This window comes from Mustela nivalis (genome assembly GCF_964662115.1).
Source record: "Mustela nivalis genome assembly, chromosome: 16".
NCBI classification, from domain to species: domain Eukaryota; kingdom Metazoa; phylum Chordata; class Mammalia; order Carnivora; family Mustelidae; genus Mustela; species Mustela nivalis.
The window spans coordinates 22,724,028-22,737,936 of NC_139035.1; the positions used below are offsets into that span (position 1 = coordinate 22,724,028).

The following is a 13,909-nucleotide window of genomic DNA, read 5'->3' on the forward strand; positions in this document are numbered from 1 at the left end:
ATTTTGCATTTCAGCACCTAATACAGAATAAACATTCCATGCATATTTACATGAATAAATTACAAGAATAAATGAGTTAAGGGTCATGTTTCAAATGGTTTGTCTCTTTCCTACCTATCTCTCCTTCTTTCCATCTTTTCTGTATGCTGCTGTATTTACCTTTTGAAATCATTCTTTGGGCATGTCCCTTCCCTCTAAAACACCCTGGGGTTCACCATCACCCACCACATAAAACACAGTCTCATCAGCTCAGCCCTCCAGAATGTGGTCCCAGTCCTACCGTTCCATCATTACTCCCTACCTTCCAAAATATGAGTCTTTATCTCAAGCCAGACTGGTCTATTTGTGGACCCTGGCAGTCAGATGCGCCAGGTTCAAGTCCAGTGTGTGCCATTTATTGGTGTGCAATCTTGGGCAGGGTTCTTAACCATATCTGAGTCTGAAAAATGGGCATGGTGGGGCACCTGGGTGGCTCAGTGGGTTAAGTCGCTGCCTTCGGCTCAGGTCATGATCTCAGGGTCCTGGGATCGAGCCCCGCATCGGACTCTCTGCTCAGCAGGGAGCCTGCTTCCTCCTCTCTCTCTCTCTGCCTGCCTCTATGCCTACTTGTGATCTCTGTCAAATAAATAAATAAAATCTTTAAAAAAAAAAATGGGCATGGTGACATGACTTTATTATTAAATGACTTTACCTTTCTCCCTGGATGGTTCTGTGGACCAACTAAAATAGTGTGACAATACTTTGAAATTTAAATCACCATGCAAATATATTGAGTTTTTAGTCACTGACAGTCTTATCCAGGATGCTCTTTGTCATTCTCTTTTAAGGAACACCTCCAGGCAAACTTACTCCTAGTTGGATGATAAGATTCAGGACCTAACAATGTGTTAAAATGAAAAAGAAAGAGAAAGATGAAAGAGGATTGTAGAAGAGAAGAGAGAACCTGATCTCCTCTCCTGGGAACACACTGGAAGATTCTCAGATGAAGTAACCAAAAATTTTCATGCAGTTAAAGAAAAATTGATGTCATGACCAACCAGAGCCATCTTTGGGCTTACTACAGAAGGGGGTCTGGGACCGTCACGTCCACAAAGAGACCATGTCGCCTGCGTTGGCATGGGCCTGGAGGCTGGTGGCTGATGTGTGCTAACTGAGGAGGCTGTCTTAAGGGACAGGGGAGGATAGCAAGGGCTGTGCCCTGCACTCAGGGCCCAGTGAGGGGCAGTTCCTTGTTCCAGATGTGTATAAGCACCAGATAAGTGAAGTGAGCTAGAGGGTCAAGCCTTGCTTGAGAACAGTCACAAAGCCAGAAAGCACTTGTTTGCAGAATTGAACCTTTTACTTTTGGAGATGTTGCTCCTTCCAAAAGCTCCAATTCCACAATTATATATTCTTATGCAGCGTCATACCTGAAAGGTAGCATGCGTCAATTCCTTTGAATTTTGCAAGATCCTTGGGGTGTAGGTTTTATTCTTCCCTCTCCAGGGATGGTGAAACTGAGGCTTAGCAATTAACATTACGTGTCCAGGGGTGGCTGGGTGACTCAGTGGGTTAAGCCGCTGCCTTCGGCTCAGGTTGTGATCTCAGGGTCCTGGGATGGAGTCCCGCATGGGCTCTCTGCTCAGCAGGGAGCCTGCTTCCTCCTCTCTCTCTGCCTGCCTCTCTGCCTATTTGTGATCTCTGTCAAATAAATAAATAAAATCTCTAAAAAATAAATAAAATTACTTGTCCAAACCCATACAACCTGTCAGAGGCAGGGCTGGCATCTCTCCCCAAGTGCACAGGCACCAAAGCCCACACGCCCTACATAGATTTTATGTGGGCTCAGCCCACTGGAGTTCGGTAAGGATCCTCCCAGGCTTTGGCATGTACCAGAAGGCCATAGGGCCAGTGGATGAGCAGGTCTGGGCCAGAGTAGGTTTTCCTTATGAGGCTTATGTCAAGGAAGCACCCCTGGGAGAAGGGAAATGGGCTCTGAAAGGTTAACCAGTGCAGTCTGGCAGTCACCGTCTTCTTTAAAAACCAGAGGACTATCACTTGGATAGTCCAAATATAGGAACAGGTGAGTGGGCCGTGGGAAAGGAGGAGGATTATTCACTTTCAAAATGGCTCCCTTCTTGTTTCCCTTGACTGAAGAAGAATCCCTTTTCACCTTGACTGGTCGGAGGCTGGAGGAGCAACGAAATAGGGGCAGAAGGGTTTGAGCCTGAAGGTCAAACCTGCTGCTCTTTACACACTGAGAGGAGTGGTCAGGTGGCGGTTGGCAAAATTACCTTTTCGGAGAAAACCCTGAGGAAACATGATCGTTCCTATCTGTGTAGCATTTTACAACTTACAAAGCCAACCTATTACATCATCATCCCCAGAATCTCTGAGCTGGAGGACACACTGGCCCTGCTCATCGGGAAGTTCGGTTTCCATGCAGATCCCAGACCTCGCCCAGACAAAAAAATCAAAATATTTTCAAGTGGGAAGCCCCAGGGTTAAATGCCCCCCACAAGGCTCCCCAGGGTCACTGGATTTGGGCACCACAGCTCTCAGCTAGGCCAACGGCCACCGCCTCCCATGGTCTGTGGATGTGGCCCCGCCTTGGGCTCCTTGTAGGGTTACCATCCTCAATCCTTCCCCACCGGGTCCCTTCTTCACTCTACCACCAGACTCAGCTCCCTGAAACACACCTGATCGGGTCCCTCCCTGACTCCGTCCCGCTGCCTGCCGCCTGGTACTCCAGGGTAGCTGCGGAGGGGCATGTCTAGACCCTGCTGTCAACCTCCAGCCCCCTCCTCGTGCAAAGCTGCTCTGTGGAGGGGTTCCCAATTTCACCCCAGGCCTGTAGCAGGTGCTCTATTAGCACCACTCTCGGTGTTGTGCGGTTTTCAATTACAGACCCACGTAACCACACAAGAGTGAAGGGGAGGGGGCCTTCGGGGCAGGGTATGTGTCTTGCTCATTTCCCTATCCCTCCTGCTTGGTCAGGGACTAGCATAAGGTACGGGCTCTATAAATACCAACGGAATGAGTGAACAAGTGAACGCGCGCACCAGCAGGTGCTGTGAGCTGTCATTGCTTGCTTTAGATCAAGCAGGTCACAAGAACATCTGTGTTTAGGGTGAGCTCTCCTTGCTCAAAGGGCTAACAGCACAGCCAAACAGTTTACTGTATTTACTGTAAATTAAGAGGAGCCTGGGGTGAAAGTTTAGGAACTAGAAGACAGCTTTGGGCTTGATATCACTGGTTCCATGGGCCACTTACGTTTTTTAAATTATCTCATTTAAAATCCTATTAATAATACTGCTTTGATAAATCAAAAGATGTCAGGGTTCACCTAATGGGCTTATTCTAATCCACGATCCCACATCCCTGGTGCTTGGGGAGGCCTTGCTCCCCTTTCCTAACAGCAAGCCTGATGGGGGCGGGATGCAGACAGGGCCTGTCCCAGCCAGCTCGTCCCACCACGGGACTCTTCAGAGAGGGCCCTGAAACTCACACTAATGCGTAAGGACAAGGACAGAGATGCTGGGCCCAGAAATGCCAGGAACCTAATATGTCACAGAGCACACTGGAAAGGCTCCACATAGGGGGTCTGAAGACTGCATTTAAATCTTGGTTCTCCTTGTGACCTTGAGAATGTTATTCAATGTCTGAACTCAGATATTTTCCTTTGTAAACAGGGATAATACTTGTATCTTCCTTACTGGGCTGTCTTGAGGATTGAATAACCCAGTTATGTCAAGGGGCTTAGCAGGTGGTGGGGCGCTACACGCAGGTGGCTGGTGAGATGCGGCCCGGAGATCGCGCTTTGCTGCCCAGCCAAAGGCTTTGGTGGGGCAGCAGAAGAGCCCAGCCCTGCAACTGAGCCCACATTCTAGCTCAGGCTCCTGCTCAAGTCTGCACTTCTCTCTGCCGATGACCCCTGGGGCCTGCGGCTGACCACAGTGGTGGGCCCTGTAGGGTCCTTCCTCTTTCAGGCTAATCAGAACACAGACCCTTCAACCAACTTGTACCTGGCTCTGGATCCACCCTGGGGGAAACTGGGACCCCACTGCTGTCTGTCACTGCCACCCTCCTGAGGGAAAGAATCTAAGAAGGACCTAGCTAAAGGAGAGGTGGGGGAGTGGGCAGGGGTGAGCCCATTTCAGGGTTAAGTTCCTGGTGGTTCTGGGAGCCTTCTGTTACATGACCATTTCGACTAAAACAACATGACATCTTTGTTTTTACTGCAACAAAGCAGTCCATGTTTTAAAAATGTGTACTGAGGAGTCCGTTTTTGGCAACGCAGGGCAGCGGGGGGGCGAGGATACCCAGAAGCATACATTAGCGAAGTGTATGTGCCTTTAACCTTCCCAGAAGGCAATCTGGCAATATGTACCGCTTGTAAAAATCAAGGGTCCAGCAACTCTACTTCACTTTTTTACCCCCAAAGAACTAATTATGGTTCTATGCAAACATCAAGTCAGTAATGTCCGCTGTAGCCGTGTATCTGGGGGACAGTCCAGTCAGAATGCTGAACAGCAGGAGAAAGTAACATACATTAGGGAACATAGAGAATACCATAAAAAAAATTCACATAAATACTCCTCCGCCAGCAGGCTACAAACCAGTGTTACTGAAGGACACCCTTTAAATATATTTTTGTAAAAAAAAAAACAAATGTGTGCACCTACAGTCTGGGGAGGGAGGAAAGTCTGGAATAATCTATAGTAAAATGTTAATAGTTTTTGTTTGCTTTAAGGAATGGGATTGGAGTTACTTCCCCATGTGCTTTTCAGTGTTTTCCGAGTTTTTAACCTTGAGCTCATACACACTTTAGACACCACGAAGCAATCACTGTTATGGGGAAAAACAAAAACAAACCTGGAGTCTGGGTTGGGGTATGTAAGGCATAGAGTCCCACGAGAGGCTTCGAATTCCCCAGCGCGTTCCACACGGCAGGCTGCGGAATGAAGACCCAGGGGATGCCTTTTTGAGCCCTGGCTGGATATTCTTTCATTTTACCCCAGGAAAACCTCTGCTTTGGAAGACGTGGGTATGGAGGAGAGAATGCACTGCAGACTTGCACTCGGAGTTTAGAAACGCCTGTATTTATAGCCTGTGCAGTGACCTTTCTCGTCGACCGCAATTTATGGTTTCTTAATTGGTTTTCTTGAAACAAGCAGCAGTAAATTATATCCCTGGCAAGGGAAGAACAAATCCCATCAGAGGCCAGGAGGGTGAGGGCTGGAGGGGCAGGGGGCGGGTGAGGGGGTGGGGGGAGGGAATGTGGACAGTGGGGAGTGGAAGGGGGTGGTGGGAGAGGTTGGACCTGTTCTCTTCCCAACCTCCCTGACACACTGAATTACGGTGCCTTTAATTGATCTGGTGCATCACAGTGAGGAGATGGTGGAGAGACTGGGTTCTAAGTGAATAATCTCTTGATGTTCTATATTTATTTGTCCTCCCGCAGTGACATCCGTGGCCAATTTCTACGGATGGACAGCTTTTTTTTTTCCACATTTGGGACCACCTGCCTGGTAGCCAGGCAACAGAAGAGTCCAGCTTACCTCAGAAAATTGAAAGGACAGGAATGGGGAGGATTCAAATCACTTGGTAAGTCAGTAAATAAAATCATCACAAGGCAGGAGCCGGAAAAGAATGGCCTAGAGCCCCAGCACTGGGCTTTTATGCACCCGTGATGGGTCTCAATTCTGGGTTATCTTCCACATGCAAGAAATGAGATGCCGGATCTTTTTTCTTTCTCTGGCACAAAACAGGAATTTGGCAAATGTTAGTCAATTTTGTTTCTAATTTTGTGTTTCATATACGCAAGGTTTTTTGCCTTCCCCAGGTGATAAGCCCCTCAAAGGATGACACCAGGTGATATTTTCTCTGCATCTGGGGATCCAGGGATTTGGGGCAATGCCGAACACAGAATAGGAAGGGAATTCTAGAAGGTTACACCAGAGGGACATCTTTGATGTGCCGGCACTGAGTTAACTGCAAATTTAGTTCACCCTCACAACAAATTCTATAATGCAGAATCGTCTTCATTCTCAGATAAGACAAGGGTTTCTGAAAGATTGAAATAACTTGCTTGTGTCACCACCCTAGGAAGCAACACAGCTAGGTCATAAAAAAGCAGGGTGGATTTCCTGGCCCAACGCAGGACAGGGACACATGTAGCTATGGCCAGGTCATTCTTGGAAAACACAGAAAGTTCTGGAAGGCCCAGGGTTCTGGTGGGTCAAGGGCTGCTTGTCTTTAAAGAGAACCAACCCTGAACTGCCCTTCTAGCAACCCTGCAGCCTGGTCAGTGCAGACCAGAGACAGCCTCTGGCTCTGATGCAGATGGGCCAGAGGACACAGGAAGCTCACTGCCCGTTTCTCCGTAGGGACTTCGATTCCAACCAACTATGTCTTCAAGAATGAAGATGACCAGTGTTCGAGCAAACTCTGGAGCCAGAAGGTATAATCAGGGAAATGGTCCTTACAGCCACCTAGCCTAGCCCAACAGGAAGTATGTTTTTTTACATGCTCAATTACAGAGGGGATAAAATGGAAACTATAAAAACATGCTAGGCATGACCATCTCACATAGTGGCCGAGACTTAGGATCAGATTCCAGATTTGCTACTTAATATCTGCAGGACATCAGATAAATCTTGAAACCTTTCCCTGGCCTGCTTTTCTCAATATAAAATTGAATTATCTTTTCCTATGTCTTCTACTATTTCTGTGGAATGTTTGGGGATAGGAAAGATAGACAGAAGGAGGCGTGGACTGCCATCCTGTCACCACCTCTAAAGAGCCCAAGTTCCTAAACTTCTCTCGAGAACAGTTTGTTTCCCTGCAAAAGAAGGTATAGACTCGGGACAGTTCAGGATGGCTCGGTGCAAGCGTTCTTTACTCTCCAACTATGCGGTGGGCTTAGAACTGCCTGTTCTAGAAAGGGGAGGAGACAGGCCTCACTGTGTCCCCGCTGACCGACCTCCTGGACCCCTTCACCCACCCACCCCCACTCCAGCCTCTGGCCCGGCTGCCCCCATGTTGGACCCTCCTTCTCCCCTCCATGCTTGCTAATTCAATGAGTCCGGGTCTGTCCAATTAAGCCCACTGCTGCCCTCGCCAGATCTTCTAACAGCCCTAATTGGAAAATCAGCCCCAGCCTCTGCCCATCAAAGCTGATTACATCTGCGAGCAGAGGGGCCTGGTCCCTGTCCGGGATGCTCTACCCACCCAGGTCCGTGAGCTCATCCCGCCCGGTTCCCTGGGGCTGTCTGCAGCGGCAAAAGTCAGCCCAGCCCCGAGAGGCGCCTCCTCCACTTGGAGGGAGCAGCTGGCCTCCCCCGCTTCGGTCTGCGGCAGAAACAAATGTGTGCTCACCCCAGCGACCTGGAAACCACACACTCTCAGAGCAAAAAGTCATTTTCTCTGAGCCGCATTCACTTTGCCCCTCCACAGTCCCAGGGGAATCTCCAGACCGGGGCGGGGAGGATTTCCGCCAAGAAAGGGTACACTTGCCTCAGGGAGCCATCCTCAGGGAACCACAGTCCAGCCTCCGGAGTTCCCAGGAGTCTGCTCAATGGAACCCCTTCCTCAGGAGGATCAGAACTGGCAAACAACCAGCAAGGAAAACATTCTTTTACAGAAAAACATTTTTGAGGGGCGCCTGGGTGGCTCAGTGGGTTAAGCCTCTACCTTTGGCTCAGGTCATGATCTCAGTTCCTCGGATTGAGCCCCGCATTGGGCTCTCTGCTCAGCAGGGAGCCTGCTTCCCCCACCAACCCCACTCTCCGCCTGCCTCTCTGCCTGCTTATGATCTCTCTGTCAAATAAATAAATAAAATCTTTAAAAAATAAAAATAAAAACATTTTTTAAAATAAAACTCACACAACATTCAAAATTTACCCATTGTGAAGTGTGCAGTTCAGCAGTGTATGAGAATACCCACGGTGTTGTGCAGCCGTCACTGTTGACCCCAGAACATTTTCATCGTCCCCAAAAGAAAGCCTAGACCCATTCAGGGGTCACTGCCCATCCTCCCTTACCCCCGGGGCCCTGGAAAACCACTAATCTACTTCTATCTCCATTATATCACTGGGTTTAAGACTCACCAGGCATACCTGCTTTCCCTGCTTTCCATCTGGGCATTTTGTCATGACTGGCTACCAAGGGACTTTGCAATCTTTTGCTTTTGGCTCTGTCTATACATCACTTCTTCAAGCTAAATGATTACGTTGAAGTCGTCTTGATCATCCTCATTGGTAAACAACATTTCTTGTACTTTTATAAGTATGTGCAGGTTTTGTTTTGTTTTGTTTTAAGATTTTGGTTTTTTATTTGGAGAGAGAGAACACAAGCAGGCAGAGAGGCAGGCCAAGAGGGAGGGAGAATCAGGGTCCCTGCTAAGCAAAAAGCCCAATCTGGGGCTCGATCCCAGGACCCTGGGATCATCACCTGAGCCGAAGGCAGATGCTTAACTGACTGAGCCAAGCAGGCGCCCCATCATAAGTATGTTTTATGTTCAAAATTTTCCATTACACTCTAGGGAGCTGAGGTCAGAATCCTTAATGTGCTTGCAAGGGGCACCATCAAATACTGAATAATTTACCCATAACATCAGCACGTATGTGCATAGCCCTGAACCCTTTGGGTGCATCATCTATAGGGTTCTCCTCTGAACATGTGTGTCAAGGCTTGTATCATAATATCCACATGAACCTGCGTGCCCCCCCCCCCTTGCCATGTGCTTCGCTCCAGGGATGGAGCCAAGACCAGACTTTGAGTTATGGGCAGACACTCTTCAGGGCAGGCACTCTGCGAAGAAAACAACCATACTTCTTCCGTAAAGAAACAGTAATTCTCGTAACAGTAAACACACACACACACACACACACACACACACACACGCATGGTCTCTATAGTTTATACAGTATTTTTACATCATCTAATACAAAGCTCAAAGGGACCCTGTGACATAGGATGGGATGGCATTACTATTCTATTTAATCCATAAATAAACGGAGACTCAGTTTACTGAAGTGATTTTCCCAAGATCCCACAGTCATTTGGAAAGTCAGCCATGGCCCCTTAACAGCACTTTACCATTCTCGTGGATTCTCAGAGTTAAAACCCCATCTGTCGAGATGGAGGTCTTGGGACCTCCACTTGAAAACAACATAAATCTGTTTGTTTATAGTAGAATGGCAAAAACCAATGGGTGCAGATAAGCAGAAAATGTGAATGCATATTAGTATTCAGCTTTTAGTCTCAAATGCACCAAATGCAAGACCATGTTTCCTGGAACATCTCAGTCTATTCATTTAGCTGAAACATCATCTTGTCATTGCCTGGGCTCTGTCTCTGAGACCCACTAACCAAGTCCCACGGGGCTTTTAAGGCATGTGGGAGGAAGCAACTCTCTGTCTTAGCTAAGAGCCACTCGCAGTCCCCAATCTCATTAGTTCTCATTAAAGTACCAGGGGATCAGGAACACTGATGGGCTGGGGAGGCACTTGGGCTCTTCAGGGGCTGCTTTACTACAAAGGAAAGGTGTAACCCTGACTCTGACCACTCCAGCCTATCTATCTATCCATCCATCCATCCATCCTCTCTCCTTCTCCCGCCCCCCCATCCCTCCTTCACTCTATCCCTAGGCTACCTCCCTCTTCAAAATGTTTAAATCCAACACCTTCTTTCTACTCCGGCCACCAATACACAGGTTCAGAGCCTTGTGACCCCTTACAGACTATTGCCAGTATAAAATATTTTCAATGTTTATTTTAATATAACTTTTACTCCTTTTCTAATAAGATAAACATTAGTAAAAATTTTTTTAAATAAGGAAAATAAAAACCACCTAGATTTCTAATAACTAGGATAATCACTATTAATATTTTAGATCATTTTTCAATATGGGAGTATCTATTGACAGCATTTAGTTTTGAAAGCTTCTTTCTAAAATACAACTATGGGGGTGCCTAGGTGGCTCGAGTGGTTAAGCCTCTGCCTTTGGCTCAGGTCATGATCTCAGGGTCCTGGGATCAAGCCCCACATCGGGCTCTCTGTTCAACAGGGAGCCTTCTTCCTCACCCCCCTCTCTCTACCTGACTCTCTGTCTACTTGTGACCTCTCTATGTCAAATAAATAAATAAAATACTTTTTAAAAAATAAAATAAAACATGGGGGCTTAAGTGGGTAGAAGAAGAATCAATGAAACAAGATGGAATTGGGAGAGAGACAAACCATAAGTGACTTTTAATCTCACAAAACAAACTGAGGGTTGCTGGGGGGAGGGGGGTTGGGAGAAGGGGGTGGGATTATGGACATTGGGGAGGGTATGTGCTTTGGTGAGTGCTGTGAAGTGTGTAAACCTGGTGATTCACAGACCTGTACCCCTGGGGATAAAAATATATGTTTATAAAAAAATAAAAAATTTAAAAATAAATAAATAAATAAATAAATAAAATAAAATACAACTATGTTGCTCTCCTGCCTAAACCTTGCAAGGGCTCTTCCCACCTCTGGTAAACAACTGCTGCCCTCCTGGGTCAGTCTTGTGTCTCCTTTTGAACCTTATTCCCAAGACAGGGGGACTCTAGTTCAGAACCTGAGACAGACATCAAGCGTGCGCCTGGCTGGCTGGTCTGTTATGGCTCCCAGGGTTTGAAAGGACAGTGTTGCTAGGTGGGGTTGGCAGCACCTGGCCCCGAGTACCTTACACACACACACACACACACACACACACACACACACACATACACGCAGCCTTATACACACAGGTTAACTGCATACATCTGCAGTTGAGATCGCAGCTTGTGTGTCTGGTACACGGATCCATGTATCTTCCCCTACGTATGTCTACAAGCCTTTGCGCAAGCGATTTCCCCTGCCTAGAATGCTGTTATCCTTCCTACCACTGGTCAGAAAACCCAGATCATATCTTTTTTTTTTTTTTTTTTTTTTTTTTTTTCAGATCCCATGGTCAGAAAAATCTCTTCCTCCCCTTTGCTCCTGGGCAATGGGATACTCCACTCCATTTTCATGTCCTAACCACTGTCTTTTCTGCGCATGTGGTCTCACCCTCTGGAATTCCCCGGGGCCTAATATCATCCTCGTGTTGTCTTTTATTCCATAAATGCTGTTCACAGCAGAGGTAGAGGGTTGGTTAGACCGAAGCCTATCATGAAAGTCTGAGGTCTTGGGACCATCCACCTTCACCTGATCTGTCCTAGGCACTCTCTCTTTTCTAGAACCCAGGCCAGTAGTACATGAGGAAGCTTCTCTGGCTGACTTGTGATCTTATCTGGGCCGACTGAGATTCTACACTCGGAGTTCCCGGTGGGAGACGGTGTATGGTCAAGACTACCAAGATGAGAAAATGATTCTTTGTATCTTACCTCAACCCAAAATGAATTTTAGGTGATTCAGAAATACAGATCATTCAGTAGGGTAGGAATTAAATAAATAAAATAAGTAGATAAAGACAGCAAGGAGGGTCTCTTAGCAACAGGCGCCCAGCTGTAAGCTGGTATTCAGAATGGTGGGATGTAGGCAGCAAATCCAACTCTGGGCTTCTTAGCCACCAAAGGAAAAAGGGAAATAGGGTCAGTTACAACAAATCCCAGTTTAAGAGGAGCTCAGTTTTCTTTCCACTAAGCCTTGAGAGGAATCCTCTTAAAGGGAGAGGCTGAGATCTACAGGAGAAAGTAGATCTACATCATCACATATATTTTAAAAAGCAGCTTCTTGAATCTCCCAGGGCAGTCTGAGAGCCTAGACCCAAGACCTATCTTTGAAAGAAAGTGTGCCCAGAGGTGGTGGTGTTCAAGTCTTCAGGCCTCCCGGACGAGCCCGACCTGGGGCTCGGCATGTTGAGAACAGGGGTTCTGATGGCTGCTGCCCAGAGCCAGGGAGGACTGAGCCACCTCAGATCTTTGGGGCACAGATGGGAGTGGGGGACAGCGTGTGGAGGCTGATCTCATGGCGCTTCTGGCCTCTCTTCTGCCTCACCCAGAGCACTCTGCTTCTCTGTTTTCTATCTTAGAGTTTGGGGTCAGCTGTTTGACAAAAGGGTTTTGCATCAAAAAACCCGAAGTTTAAGAACCTGTCATGGGTAATATTTCTCCTCACTGAGATGCTGATGGGCTTTTGCCAGCAGAATTTAAATTCATGGTTAAATTTTGGAACAAAAACTTGGAGATTACCCAGAAGAATGAAAAGCAGGTAGCCACACAAATACATGTGCACACATGTTCTCAGGATCACTATTTCCAGTAGCCAAAATGTGAAGGCAGCCCAAAAGTTAATCAATGGAGGGATAAAAAATTATGGTATATACATAGAATGGAATACTATTCGGCCATAAAAAGAAATGACATTCTGATACGGGCTACAAGAGCGATGAACCTCAAAAACATTACATGAAATGAAAAAAAGCCGGACACTGAAGTTCACATACTTCAAGACTCTATTTATATGAAATTTCGCGAATAGGCAAATCCATAGACACAGGAAGCCGATTGGGGAGAAACTACTTAACAGGTCTGGGGGTTTTGCTTTTGCTTTAAGATTTCATTTATTTCTTTGAGAAACAGAGAATGAGCAGTGGAGAGGGGCAGAGGAAGAGAACGAGAGAGAAGCCGAATCCCTACTGAGCAGGGAGCCTGATGCGGGGCTCGATCCCCGAACCTGGAGATCATGACCTGAGCCAAAGGCAGACACTTAGCTGACTGAGCCAACCAGGTGTCCCTGGGTCTTTACTCTGGAGTGATGGATACTGAACAGAAGTGATTGCACAACACTGTGAATGTATGAAATGCCACTGAATTTCACACTTTGAAGTGGTTATTTTATGTTATGTAAATTTCACTTCAATTAATAAAACAGAAACCCTTGGAGGTTAGACCACCAATGGTGGCCACAAAAGGCCATTTTGCCAAGCGGCAACTGAGGGAGCAGAGGGTAGAGTTGACATCCTCAGGACCACGGAAACCTTCGTGGGGGCCCGCATGCACATACTCCCTCCCAGAGTAGAACTGAGGGGCACGCGGCCAGAAGAGAACGTTTGGGCCAGGTCGGTTCTCTTTCCTGGGATTCCTGCCTGGGTTTACACTGCCTTTATCTCTTCAGCCCACAGTTAGTGCTCCTAACACATGGACTGGTTGACTAGACCACAAGTCAAGTGTCAGCGTCTGTATTCTGAACTCATGACTCACAGAATGACATACATGACTATTTCCCTAACGCCACCCCCAACCCCCGGCCCCCATCAAGTCATTCAGCCTCATTCGCCTCTGAATTTATAGCAAACAATTACAAGAATTACAGGTGTAATTACAATTACACCTTTCCTGTCCAGGATGCCATGGAGTATCTACTGTGGGTAGAATTAAGATTAACCTCCAGAGGGTCACTTCACAAAGTCAGGTGTATCGTTTTCCTGTTCTTTTCTGCTGGATTAAGGTCCAGTGTCAGCCGTTTTCCTGAGAGCCCTCAAACCATTCCCCGGGGGACAAGCCCTCCCCCAGAAAATGACACGCTCTTTTATATTTGAATTCATTCATGCACTGAATTAGTACTTACTGAATACTGAGCGTGTCTCCGGTGCCGGGCGCTGGGCCAGGGGAGCAGTGGGCTGCAGTGTGGACAGGAGAGACAGCACGCCCCTACACGGGGAAACAGAGGCACCAGCACAATTACAAGTGTGCTGGGGGCTCTCGAGGGGAGCGCAGGGGGCTGCAGGAACGCACAGGTCCAGGGGTTCAGGGATCTCCCTGAACTTGACAGTCATTAAGGAGAAGGGCTCCTCCAGGACCTGGGAGTGGAAACAGGCTGTCCTGGAGATGACTTCTGCCCAGATTGAGAGCAGGTCGGACCATCTAACCTCACTTGGGGGGAGTGCACACTGGTGGGGAAGAATCAGTGTTGCTTC

The 13,909-nt window shown here is 47.4% G+C and overlaps 1 protein-coding gene across 9 annotated transcripts in view; it reads right to left on the reverse strand.

Annotated features, from left to right (window-relative positions):
* The window catches only part of FAM163A (family with sequence similarity 163 member A), a 75,341-nt gene that overhangs the window by 32,545 nt on the left and 28,887 nt on the right, over positions 1 to 13,909 (reverse strand). The window contains exon 2 of one of the 9 annotated variants that reach the window (XM_082703808.1): positions 13,561 to 13,643. The exons of 6 other annotated variants lie outside the window; for them this stretch is intronic. The gene's annotated coding sequence lies outside the window, so the exon portion shown is untranslated. Of the gene's footprint in view, positions 1 to 1,409; positions 1,515 to 4,854; positions 4,940 to 13,560; positions 13,644 to 13,909 lie in introns of those variants that run through there. 2 more of the 9 variants (XM_082703809.1, XM_082703811.1) reach the window with 2 other exon arrangements.